The sequence below is a fragment of the Argiope bruennichi genome, chromosome 5 (genome assembly GCF_947563725.1).
Source record: "Argiope bruennichi chromosome 5, qqArgBrue1.1, whole genome shotgun sequence".
Lineage (NCBI taxonomy): Eukaryota > Metazoa > Arthropoda > Arachnida > Araneae > Araneidae > Argiope > Argiope bruennichi.
The window spans coordinates 62846598-62860961 of record NC_079155.1 but is presented as its reverse complement, the minus strand read 5'-3'; positions in this window follow the sequence as shown (position 1 = coordinate 62860961).

The following is a 14364-nucleotide window of genomic DNA, read 5'->3' as shown; positions in this document are numbered from 1 at the left end:
ATTAAATAAACAGAAATACATTCAAATAGGATAATGGATTGCTATTCTATAAATGCCATATCAGTTTCAGTTTGGATTTGGCGTACACCATGATACTTTCCAGAACCTCTGCATAAGAGGGTTAGCGATTGGCTGATTATTCAAGGACAAAAATAGAAAAATGAGCAAAAAAGAAAAGAGTTCTTGATTGGGCAAATGCCTTATGGGATAGCGAAATGGGGGTTTACACCTTCTTTCCCCTTGTACTGTTATAACGGATTTTGAATTCTTGGAATGGGATGCAGTGTTTAAGCTATATTCTAAAAGTAAAATTCATTAATTTATTGAAATAAACTGTTTAATAAGCAGATTTTTTTTTATTAGAATCGATAGTTGCATAATTTGAACGAAGACTACTGGTGGCATATTGCTTAAAGGGAATAATATCCAGAATCCTTCAATGTTAGTTTCTTTGTTGTTTTCATGTCTAAAATTGACTGCGCTTCATAGATACCAGTTGTAATATTTTTGAATTATTATGAAAATTTGAAATAACTGATTCTGAAATAAAAACAGAATGATTTAAGAATCTAAAAAAAAAAAAAAATCCTTTGAATGAAACAAAAATTGAAATCTAAATCCCAAATTTGAGGTTAATTTGAATAAGTGAAAATCGTTTTAATCAGTTTTTTATATATATATATAACTTCAAACATGAACTTACCTGTTCGCAACTGCAGAAATAAGCTTAACAATGCTCGAATTTTATTTATTTTGCATCATTGTGAGAAGAATTTCATGTTAGAATACCAAGAGATGTGCATCTGAATTCTGGAATTTTGAATTTATGCATGTTTAGATTGACTTTAGAAAAATGAGTTACCTTGCTTATCACCGAGAATCCTATTTCATCAATTATTTTAATAAATTGAAATTTTCATATTACTATATCATCAAAAGTTCTAGCTTACTGTAAGATAAAAAAAAATAGTTTCATAACAACAATCCATATTCTTAAAAAAAATCCTGCTAATTTTTAAAAAGTTAAATGTTTCTATATTTTTTTTTCTAAAATACTAACCCAAATGGTAATTGCATTTTTATTCAAAGAGAAATTCATTACACTAATTAACTTTGAAAATTTTCATTTGCATTGATAAAAGTAATTTAGTTTAAATTAAAATTTAAAATCGGATTAAATCCTAAATAAAATTCATTTAGCTTCCTCTTATTCCAATGTCAACCGATTCGGTATATTTGAAAATTCCTTCAAATTTGAAATGGTTCCATATACCTATATTCTATTGCAAATCTCTGCAAAATATTCATAAATTCTTAAAATATGCGCTTATATTATCACACCCTTATTAAAGAAATTCAATCCTATGTTAAAAGTATTAAGAATTCAAATATTCAAATTTGAAAATTCTAAAAATTTACTTTTTTGCCACATTTAATATGTTGTGGAAAATGACTGCCTTTGTATTTAGTTTAGTTTAGTTATATTAACGTCCCGTTTTAAAGCAACACTTGGGCTATTTTGGTACGGACCTCGTAATTTTGAACCGCGGCAGATGGCGAGGATGACACCTGAGCTATCAGACCCACTTACACAACGGCTCTCGGTGGAAGCGGGTCACGAACCAGAAATCCTCCGGTTCCGAGGCCTTCCTTCCTTACCACCAGGACACCACGGCCCTACTGCCTTTGTAAAAATTGATTATAAGCAGCTTCCATTTTTTTAATAAACTAACACCAACAGTAAAACTTTGAGATTACGGAGAAATTTTGGTATTAATGCGAATTTAAAAACTAGCTGAAATCTAATAATAATTACTAAAGAGCGTATTAGCTCGGGATCTTTGGTGAATAATCATTGGGATACCGCTATCGCACAAGAACCGAATGTGTATTTTGGACTTTTTTGACTGATCTGCACAGAGCTACAATTGTAATCACAAAATCATATACCTAATTTCATGAATTTAAATAATTGAGTTTTAGAATTTTCCCATTTATATACATCTGAAAATACAGATAGACACACAGACGGTCTATCCTTTGACAAATGTGGTCCAAAATTTGATAAAGATCTACTCTTTAGATATTAAATCTATATACCGAATTATATCTAATTAATATACCGAATTATCTCCTTCATTGTGTAATTATCGTGTTGAATTTTATTCGGACAGACTTCGTCTGAACAGATTTCGTTCAAAATGTATTAAAGATCTATAAATTTAGCATGAAGACCATAAACAAAATTTCATTATTATACCTCAAAGATTTATTATTAGAATTATTATTTAGTATTGCGTTCTCAGAAAGATAGACATAATTCAAAAAATGCGTTTTTCGATTCCAGGGAGATTGACATAGAAATTTGTTAAAATCTTGAATTCGAAATTTTTGATTATTGCAATATTTCCTCTTTGTATAAGAGAAAGAAGAAATATTTTGCTGTCAATATTGTATTTTAGTAGAAAATGGCAGGAAAGCATTATCTTATTTTGTATGTGTCGCATTTTCCCTTTTCTACTTATTCTTTCTTTTGGATTTGGATATATGTAAGTCTACCGAGAACAAAGGGTGGAGACGGTTTAGAGTGAAGCTCGGTTCCGACAGCTCCTTCCTTTACGGATATGGTCGTAAATCTGCTATCTGACCCATTGTAAGACTATTATCTCCTGCTGTGCTACCAGTAAACTATCTGTGAAATGAACAGATATCAAAAAACCCCGGAAAACTACATGTGAAGTAGCGGTCCCATGACCGGAGAAATCTTCAGAGGGACACGCGCTCCCCTTTCGACCCCTCTTGCGATGTTTGTCCAGTTTACCGACAATTTGTTGGTAAACTGGACAGGCATCAAAGCACTCCAGGAAACCGCCAGAGGGGCTCAAAGGGGGAACGCGGGGTCCGCTGCCATCTGGAGCGGTCGTGGGACCGCTGCTTGAGGGGAATGCCAGACGGAAAGCGGGCACGGACAGTCGGAATGGGGTTTTAGAAAGAGGAAAGATTACTAGGAATAAGTAGTGTGTGTGTGGGGAGGGGGCAATATTTTGACTCGGGTTCAGACTTAAGTTTTAATACAGTTTTCCTCTTTTTTTTTTTCTACTGAAGAGCACAGTTAATATTAGTGTTAGAAGAAAATGCATAAGTGCATGTTAATTCCACATTTTTTTTTTTTATTTTCCCTTTCAAAATTGCACCTTCCAATTTTTTAAAATTTTTTTCTTTTTTTTTCATATTTAAAAATTTTGTAGCACTTTATATATTTGTAGACAATCTTAAAAGATTATGATTTAGTTTTTCATGGCGTAACATCTAACATTAGATTTGAAGTGGAGGTAGAAACAATTTTTCATCATAACATTAATTATCAGCTTTACTCACACTTGATTGAAAGGCAGATAATTTTCGATTAATATTTTCTTTATCTCACACAATCTGGAAAGCTTTCGAATCAATCTTATAAATTGGAGGACTTTCCTGCAAATGATGAAAATAGTTTCAATTTTCGCTCTGAGAAATGAAATTTATGATGGCTGTTTCTCATATTAGAGATTTATGGAAATCCACTTTTACTGCTAGTAATAATTATTTTTCGTTATCAAATTTCAGATCTTGCAGAAAGTTTATCGAACTTGCATATCAGTGAAAGATATTTCTATTAACCCTTTGCATTCGAAAAAGTAATTGGATGCATAATTAATACATGGCATAATAATTAATACAATGTTTATTACATCAAAAAATAATTGTTTTAAGTTGAATTTCCTGAAAAATAAATCTACATTTATTTACCATTCTGTAGGTATTTTTTAATAATTAAAAGTAAATAAAATATCAAAATGATGCACCATATTGAATGCTGTTTGAGAGAAGACATTCGTGTGTAAATGGTTAAATTGTTGGAATTGAATGTTCCTTGTCGCTCTCTAGCATTTTCTGATTTAAGTTTTGAAATTTATTATTAGTTAAATGACAGCAATCGACTTAAAGCAATGCCATGCATTATACTGCTATATTTCCAAGATATGATATCAGTCAACGCCTGTAGCTTGAAACGATGTATAATTTTAGCTTTGATATTTGCCGAAATTATGCAAAAATATCAAAATGGCTTTTCGAAATTCTAAGATATAAAAAGCTGGTTTGAAACAACATTTTTTTAAGAATACCTCTAGAATTCAACAAATCCTGATATTTCTGTTATATGGAATCTTATTTTGTGTGACACCCAACTACTGGGGGGGGGGGGGGTATACCTCAGATATGGACATAGACAATTCCGGTTGATTGGTTCTCATTTCCTTTATGGATATAGTATAAGAGTTGCTCCATTCTGGCTAAACGCAGCATTTTATTTAATCCGTCTTTAAAATATAATAATGAGAGTTTTTATTAATAAAAATCAAAACTGATATGATAAGAACTTTAATTAATGATCCTAATTTATACTGTTCCAACATTTATAACAAAAGACTTGAGAACAGCCTACACCAATGTTCAATAAATGTTATTATAGGATATAATTAACGTATTAAGTATTAATTCATTACACAATTCAAGATAGGTTAGACAAGCATTTTTTCGGCTTACCTTCAATCGTCATTATTATGAGAATTTTATATTTAGACTTTCTTTTCAGACTTATTCTGGATAGATGAATTAATACAAATTTTTTGCTTATTATTGAAGTAATTTAGATAGAGTTATTAAATAATAAAACGAATGATAAACTCGCACAATTATTACGAACATTTCTAATTATATTCTTAAGACAAGATATTTGAACTACGACTCTTAAGCTACGACTCTTCCCAAAATAAATTAATAATATCTTCGAACTCAAGTTAAGACACAACAGTTTTACATCAACCAGTCATACGGTTAGTAGACTGGTCTGCGATTAATCCTTAATTCCTTGAAAGAACTTTAATATCACATAGATGCAGATAGAGCATAGGTGTAAATACGAACTGGAAATTCCATTAATTTCTGTTCTATATAATTAGTATAGAAGACTTAACACAGACAAATTAAGATATTGCGTTATGAGAGTTCTGGCTTTCAGTCTTAATTGCTAACACAACTAAGCGCTTTCCAAAATTCATTCCTGAACTCTTAGCAAAATTAGCTTATCAATTATATATATCCTAAAATAAGAATATAAAAAAATTTAATAAAACTGGTTTAGTCAAATAAGTTTCTTTTTGAAGCTACATGAAGTTTGTTTGGCGCGGAATTAGTAATTTTTGAACCATGATTATAAGATTGGAATGATATTTGTCTATATCTTACACAAAAGATCAATAAAATATTATACTGTGCTTTTTTTTTAAATGGAAAATGCACGAACTCTTCTATTTCATGCACCTGAAATCAAAGGACTTCGGATTAGAGGTGAGAATTTGGCAAAGAAATTAAAAAACAAAAACTTCAATCAGAATTTTTAAAAGTTACGTGGCGACTGGTTGGCTTGTTTGATCGTTGTTTTATTTTGGTAGTAGTTCGGTCGTGAGCAGAGCAAGAGTGCCACCACCACTTCGATTACATCCAGGGCCGGCCATCAATGGGGTGCGATGGAGGCTACATACCGGGACCCCGCGATTGAGAGGCCCTCAACCTGATGAAGAACTAAAATAATGTTCTGAGCAATAATAGCGTTCATACATATTAAAGTTGACATATTAGTCGGTTTCCACGTGACTGGCTGAGCGTTTTCTGACGACGTTAGGAAATGAAGTCCATAATAAAATTAAAGATGATAGAAAAGCAGAAACGTACTATACTACCCAAATGGATTGTACTCCTGACATTTTCTACAAGGAAAAAATTTCAATCATGTGGTTAAGAAAAGATTAACTATAAACGAGTTATTTATAGGGTTTTTTTGAAGTAACTGACATGACTAGAGAAGGACTAGCAAAACTTCTAATTAAATGGGTAAAAGATTAAATGGCTTGATTTAGATATTATGAATTCTAGACGTCAGACAAACGAAAATGGCAGCAATATGAAAGGGAAATATAAAGGTGTACAATCTAGAATAATCGCTCTAAACTCTCATGCAATATATGTGCCTTACCTACCATACTCTTTTAATTTATAGATTTTTGATACCACTTCTAGCAGAACATATTATAAAAAATTGGGAGGGGGGATAATTGCAAGTTTATATTACTTATTTTTTACTTCTGCAAAAAGATGAAAAATTTTACAAAAATATTTAAACATCACTCTTAAATTATTATGAGACACTTGTTAGGAAGCAGAAATAGATAGCGATTAAAACAGTGTATACATAGTTTGAACAAATTTGTAATACCCTAGTAGAATTTAATAAAATAAAAACCAAATAATACAGCAGCATTCGAAGCTAAATGAATTCAATTCTATTCTATTGAATTCAATTCAAGAAATGCTATTTATTTCATGTTTAATAGTATGAATTGCAATATTTTCCAAAATTAATACTATCAATAAACTATTTCAAGTAAAAATTGATTCGGCTTTTAATTTAGTTAATAAAATTAAAATCTAAAATTTAAGTACAAATTGTAATACATTTTTAGACGAAGCAAAAGTAAGATACATAATCTGAATATTTAGAACCTTTTGCTGTTAAACGAATTCGAAAAAGAAAAGGATTATATTATGAAACAGCAGAAGATGAAATTATAGAAAACCAGGTATAGGAATTTAGATGTTATTTTTTAAATATTATAATAGACACTGTTATAAGATAAATAGAAGATAGATTTTTAAAAATATTAAATGTTACTTCTGATTTCATATTAATTACTGATATAAAAACTTTAGAAAAAATATTTCAAAAACTTTGTAAAGATTTATAACAAGGATATGAATGAAAATCTAATCCAGGAAATTGGTTTGCTACTGGATTTGATTTTGAATGAAAAAGATGTAAATAAAGCACAAAAAATATTGCAATTCATATTAAATAATAATTATAATGAGCTATTTCTAAATGTATTAATTGTGTTAAAACTTTTTTTACGTTGCCATTTACTATATAGCAAGTGCAGCAAGTTAAAATTAATAAAGAATTATCTTCGGTCAAGCATGTGTTCAGAACTCTTAAATAAAGATATAATAAGCATCGAAAAAGAAAATTCGAAATCTCTTTCTTTCTTAAGTAATTACTGTATTAGCAAAAACAAAACCACTCATTAAATAAATATGCTTTAATAATAGATGTTCGTGTTTGTTATTCTTTTTTTACTTTATAAACAAAAAATTTAGGGCCCCAAATGGTTTCTTGCAACCAGGCCTCTGTAGAGAATCATCTGATCTCAATCATCTTATTTCAATTGTTACATCTGCTTTCGTTTCAGAAGTGTTTTGATATATCAGGACCTTTAAATCTACCCAATTTCTTCTTTAATTTGGTAAATTACTCAAAAGATGATAAAATCCATCAAAAAATACAGTCACTTGCATTTTAAAACGTTTATTTGATTTAGACGCAACGTATTTTTATCAATTCACACTCAAAACACGGCTATATACAAAGCTTATATACAATCAGTTACGAAACATATTTTACATTGATGAAAACGGGCATGCAGGCTCGTGAAGAGTCTGTTCACTTCAGTTCGTTTTTAAACGTGGACGGTCTTCTTCACAATTACATCTGAGCAAATTCTTGCCGAGACTCTATTTCAGAGTTCTGTTCCATTAACTATTTAATGTATGTTGACGCGTTTCTGTTTTATATTGATGTGTGATTTTTTGGAACTAAGTTTAAAATATATAAGGTCAATAAAATATTATTTTTGTTCTTGAATGGCTGAGTATGTAATTGAATAATTGGTATTAATGATGCCTGAAACTTGAGTGTAAGACAAAATTTGGAGATAGATAGTAAGCCAGCAGGGGAATGCTTGCTACTGAACTCTGTGAAATGAGAAAACAAACTGGTCCATATATTCGTAATAAAAAAAACACTGTAGTTAAACATTAGCCACCTGTTATAATAAAATGTTAACATGCACAACAAATGCCAACAATATTTAGAAGAAATTACAAAAGATAGTTTGTTCAACAGAGTTCTTTTGGTGTCATTGTTAGAACATGAAGATTTGGTCTGCTGCTGCCTATTAATTTACAAAGCTTTTAAGTAAAATGCTTCAGTAAATCACATGTGGCTTTGGCTCTTCCAGATGACATATATTGACATTATAAAAAAATACGGTAAAGCATTGAATACTTTTAACATCATCAGCACATTAATAAATGGATTGAATCTGAGAGATTCAGAATCATACAGTAGATTATATTTATTATCCAACCGCCTATAAAAATATGTCGAAAATGATATCAGAAATGAAGGATGCTGCAAAATCAAAGTGCATTTTGTAAAAATTTGCCGTTTTAAGTTTGCAGTTTCAGGAAACAAACTGAAATCAGAACATTAAGTAACATTACTTTTCAAGGTTAATCAGTGAATGACAGTTGAAAGAAAAATGCCAATTGAAATTGAAAAAAAAAAAAAAAAAAAAAATTGATTTTAAAGACTTTTAATATCATCTTCATGAAATTTTGTAGAAATCTGGAGAAAATGTCTGGGAAGATGATCTCGAATAGTGATTTAACGTGGGCGTGAAGTCCAGGCCAGTGGATTCCGAGATTCCAAAATACTGGCCTCCTATTGACATATTAGAAAATCTGAGACATTGAGTAATAAAAAAAACACCTCTTTTAACAAAAATATAAATGAAGTTCGGACCATTTTTTTCGATTGTCTAAGAAGCAATTGACAGGAGTTATTAAATATGATTTATACATTACATGTTTTACATTTACAACAAATAACAAATTTCCAATGTAATAATATTATTTTAAATAGTTTCCACAGCACATTTCATTCTAACACGTTCTAATTTTATTCTCACCTCTTCGACACAATTCTCCTTTACATCAAAGATTTTCTACATTAATACTCATTCTGATGTGTGCTATCAAATTGTTTTTTTTCTTCTTTTTTTTTTAAATAGGGCTGCCACTACTTTATTGCACGAATGGTGGCAAATTCAAATCTTGCGTTAATTTTGGGACACCCTTTAGAAATACAGTTTATATTCAAGTTAATGTTTTGTCAATCCAAGAATTATGTGTATAAAGCTTAGGATAATAAATGAAGATATAATAAAGACGAAAAGAGTGTAAGTAAATGTTATCATGTATGTATGTATCTCAGGTTTTAAAATTATTCAGGAAATTCGGATAATTGAAATAACAAGTTTCTACCATAAAAAAAATTAAACCTGTAGACATTTGCAATCCATTAAGCGCACAATTTTGATGAAAAATTTTTGTAGCATGCGACACTTCTAATTATTTGGATGATTCTTTTGTTTTGAGAGTCATGTTTCATTCTTTTAAATAGTTCTGAATATATTTTTAAAAGATCTGTAAATACAAATATTTGTTTTATCTAATTATGTTAATTTACTTCGAAAGAATTTTAAGGTATCTATTCTGAAAAAAAAAAAAAATTGTTAATTTGGTAAAATTGTATTTTTTGTTATTTTTTTAGTATCTTTTGCTCAAAATTTGCTGTTTAATAATAAAAATTTATTGAATTGAGATGTTTTGTTTGATTTTAATACACATCTATCAACTAAAGTTAAGTGATTTTTGAAATCACGCATAAATTTAAAAAAATGAAATTCGCTATAGTAGTTATTGATTTCATTTTCATAATAGCAGATGTTCAAAAAAAAAAATCGTCTGCTTTAAAAGTTTTCTTTTAGTGTTCTTCCAGAATTTTTTAATCGTTCTGGCAATTGCATCTTTGTCTATTGTTTTATTCTTGATGCTTTTTTATGTTCGTGTAAATATATATATATAAACTAGGTGTGTGTGTGGGGGGGGGATTGCTTGTGTTTTTATGAAATGTTGCAATCCTGGTTTAAATATGGATAATCTTAAGCATACAATAGGCTAAAAAAAAATCACATAACAATTTTATTTAATCAATTTTCAAGAAGTAAATGTTAAAAGGAATAAATTATTATACAGAATTAGCTTAAAAAGAGCTTGAATTATAAGGGTCTGTTGTGAATTACCAATACCTGTTGAATTTTTTTTTAACGCAATATATTTCATTGAAATCTACAAAATTTTTAAGGATTTTTTTGTGCCATAAATTGAAAAATCAAGGTGATTATAATTATATGGAGTAGACTTAGAAATATGGTTGAGATTTCTTTTTGCTAATTTTTAAATATCATTATAAGTTAAGAAATAGTTATTTGGATGTCATAACATACATTCTCAAAATTGATTCCTGCCCAAAATTACTGTTTTGATTAGGAATCATATTCAATTCCTGTACTAAAATTGAAATTTTCAAATTCATCTACATAATTTTCTATGTATGATAATAAATTAAATATTTACACATTACTGATAGCAATATACTATATATACTAATTCCTGCAATCTTTTTCAAAAGAATGAAAGTTCAATATTAAGGTTTGTAATTATTTTTTCTATCATTTCGTTCTCTCCTGGTTTATATAACTCCTAACGAAAAAAAAATGCTGCGTGGAATTAAAGGAATTATTTTGTTTTTACGATAGCTGTCCTTGTTTACGCTCGTCTGAATAGATACAAACTTATCGCGAATTCTAAATTTCTTCTGCGCAGTGGTGAGATGCTAAAATGGAACGTTCGAGTATTTTTAGATTTCTACTTGTTACGTTGTTTCAAAACATTTGAAAGTTATTTGCGTACTTCAAAACCGGTTTCCACCGCGGGAGAAAGAGGGCACACTGTCGTAAACATCCGAAGGCGATGACCTAGAACTTGCTCTGGATCCGAGCGTGAGTTGCATTCTGAAATGCAAAAGGCTTCGGTTGCTGAATTGCATTCCAAGTGTAACCTTCCCTTGTGACTGGAAAGAAAGAGGCGATGAAGGATAGAAATCGTCTATCTGTAAAAAGCCATTAGTTGATCTTGTAAGAATTCGGAAAAAGACAGGAAAGTGACTCACTTGATTTATCGACAGGAAGTAAACGCGAAAGATTCTTAAAATTTATTAAGTGATCAGATGTCATTTAAAAATTTAGTCTGCAGTTTTTACTCAATTGATTTGGGGTTGAGAAGGTGCTTATGATTTTTACTGAATATATGTTCCAGAATGTTCTGCATTTTTTATTTACTAATAGATATTCAAAGATATATTAGATTCCATTTCTTAGAAGAAATAGAATTCTTCTTCATAACTTTGCAGTAAATAGAATTATATCATTCTAATATCATCAATAAGAAAAATTATTCTAAAAAAAAAACCAAGTAAAAACTAAATGCATTATTTATGTTTTTATATCTCTTCGTTTCCTAAAATTGTTTAATAATAGCTGGATTAATTATATAAATTTTTCATTCTTCCTAATTTTTTAAAATATACATATTTTTTTATTTTATTTAGCGATCTGAATTTTACTTAACATCCCTATATCCTAAAAAATAAAAATTATATTTGGAATTATCTTTATTTTTCATATTGTTGTTGTGGTTGTGACATATGGTACTTTACAAGCCCACCGACAGTTATCTGCCAGCGATTTAAGCCGAGTGAGCGTCTCTTGTTTTTTCAGTAGCGCCAACTAGGGCCAAGAGTTCGACTTAGTTACTTCATGGGTCATATTCGCTTACACAACCCCTTTTAACAGCAGAGCACATTCACACACCTCACAGATAGAACATAGAAGAACAATCACGCGGAATCAAAACAGATCACGCGGAAAACGCGCTACCCCTATGCCACTTCGCCGGATTTTTTTTTCCCATATTTGAATGTTAGCTTAAAAAGTACCGAGTTAAACGAATAAAATTTGATATGTGATCCATACAGAGAATTATAGACTTATCAAATTTTGAATTCCACAAAAGAGAAACCTGCATGTCCGTCCGTGTATATGTGAGCACGATAATTTAGAAATGCGTTTAGCTACATGGATGAAATTTGGCATGATATATTATATTACGAAATAATCTGCTTTTTAAACAGAAACTGCATTGACTATCAGTCTATTTGTGTGTTATGCTCTCTCTTCATAACAAAAATACTAGATAAATAATTCTTAATTTCTTCTCTTGATGGCATTGGTAACAAGGGTTGATACAAAGTATCACCTTTTATATCAGTTTGTTTCTTTAAAAGTATCTGTTAAAATGCCTTTGATGTGCAACCGAATTCGAGTTTGGAACATATTGTATTTGTGTCGTAAAAATGTCTAATTTCAAATAAAATAAAGAACATGGAAGGCGCGTGCTGTTTTTATTATTCAATCAAAAGGAAAACGCGAATGCAAGCCGTTATAATTTTGTGGAAATTTACCGTGGCAGTGTTTTAACGACATAAGTGTGCGTTGATTTAAACAATTCCAATGTAATGATTCCATTTTCCATTACATTTGGAGGGGGGGGGTCAGAAAGGTGTGGTATATCATGAACTTTTAAAATCAAGTGAAACAATGATAAGTAGATACATTCATTATCATCACCAACTGATGATTTTGAACCATTTATTGATTTGAAAGCGTCCAGAATGATCTGCAACACACTTAAAGTGATTTTGCAGTAAGACAATGTCTCACCCTACTCAGTGACAGGTGTTAGATGCATCGTTTCTGCAGATGTCTGGGAACTCTTGCCTCAACCGTCTTCTTCACCAGACTTAGCTCCTTCGGACAGTACTTGTCGAAAAATGGTTTGCTGGTTGAATAATCTCAAAATGCGAATAATTTTTCTAGGCAAGCATTCACTACTTGAAAGACAGTTGGGTGAATATATACCTAGTTATGAGTTAAACTTTTGAAAAAAAATAAAGGAGGCCCCCAATTAACGAATTTGCCACTATTCGTGCAATAAAGTGTTGGCAACCCTATTTAAAAAAAACAAATATCTGGTAGTTGATAGTTTAAGGTTAGTAAAAATGGAGTGTTACGTGATAAAGATTCAGATTACATTTCAGATTCATTCTGAAGTACTTTTGAATTAAAATAAAACAGAATAAAAGAAATTAAAAATTTCTAATCTGCATAGCGTTAAACCCAACTGGCGTAGAAAAATTCACGCATTTGCGTTACCGTAACTGGCGATGAAAATTCATGCATGCATTCTGATTGTTGACAAATATTATCAACGGATGCGGACTTGATTAAAATTATTTTTAGGTTAGTTGTATGCTTTTGTAATTAAATTGTATTTATGTTAGTTATATATTTTTCGTATATGCTTATAGTTTTAAGTACAAAGTTTTTTAAGCAGTTTTTTTAAACCTGTTTTCAACCGATTATTTTAAACGATGCGTTTTATTTTCTTAGTGTTTGATGCATTTAAAATTAAACATTGTTAATGAATCGATCTGCTCATGATGAATCTGAGAAAATTTTGTTGACAAATTCTTGAGATATTACTTAAATTAAGACAGATATTCTTTAGTGCCCATAAAGTTTAAACGCTCAGTGACTCTGTTTTCAGTAATCATATTATAAAAAAATCTTTGTTTCAGTAAAAAATATTATTATATTAATTGCAGATTAATCCTTTCCACTTTAATTTAAGGCATAAATTCTACGGGAGCTAACAGAAAATTAGAGAGACACATATTACGTTATGTCTGAAGGCCTTTATGATATTATGAGTGAATTATATGACTATCAAAATTTGAAGTTTTAAAATATTTTGATGAAGAAACTATTACAGTAGGAATTGCATAAAATGTTTAATTATTAAAATTTTAACGAACATTAAGATTGGCGAACCAGCTGGTTGCCAAAGGCGGCTAGTATTATATAAATGCCAGATTGATATAATGCCAAAAATGTGTTTTTCGGACTTAATGAAATCTGAATTGTGGAGATTCGTAAATTCTCGGATTCGAATATTTTTTATGATTATAATACTTGCTCTATACTTCGTATACGAGAAAATAAAAACGGAAAAAGCTATATACATATATAATTTAACACTCAGTTTTATCCTCAAAAGTGTAAATATCAAATTTTGGACCAATTCGATTACGTGGTTGACTATCTGTTAGTGTTTTTTTTTTTTTTTTTTTTCTGAATATGCGAAGGGGGTAATGCAAAAATAAAAGATTTATTTGCTTGAAATTTGGGTTTGTGAATTTGTAACTACAAACGTAAATTTGTATCAAATTATGGTTTCATTTGGTTAAAAAGTAGACTTCCTTAATATATACTCGCTTTTATTCTTCATACTATGAAACACAAACATCTGTTATGTTGTGTCACTAAATACGAAAATACGAAAGGGATGGAGCAATAATTCTTACATACTGAGTCTGTTATTTAGGAGATTTTGGATGAAGTGGAG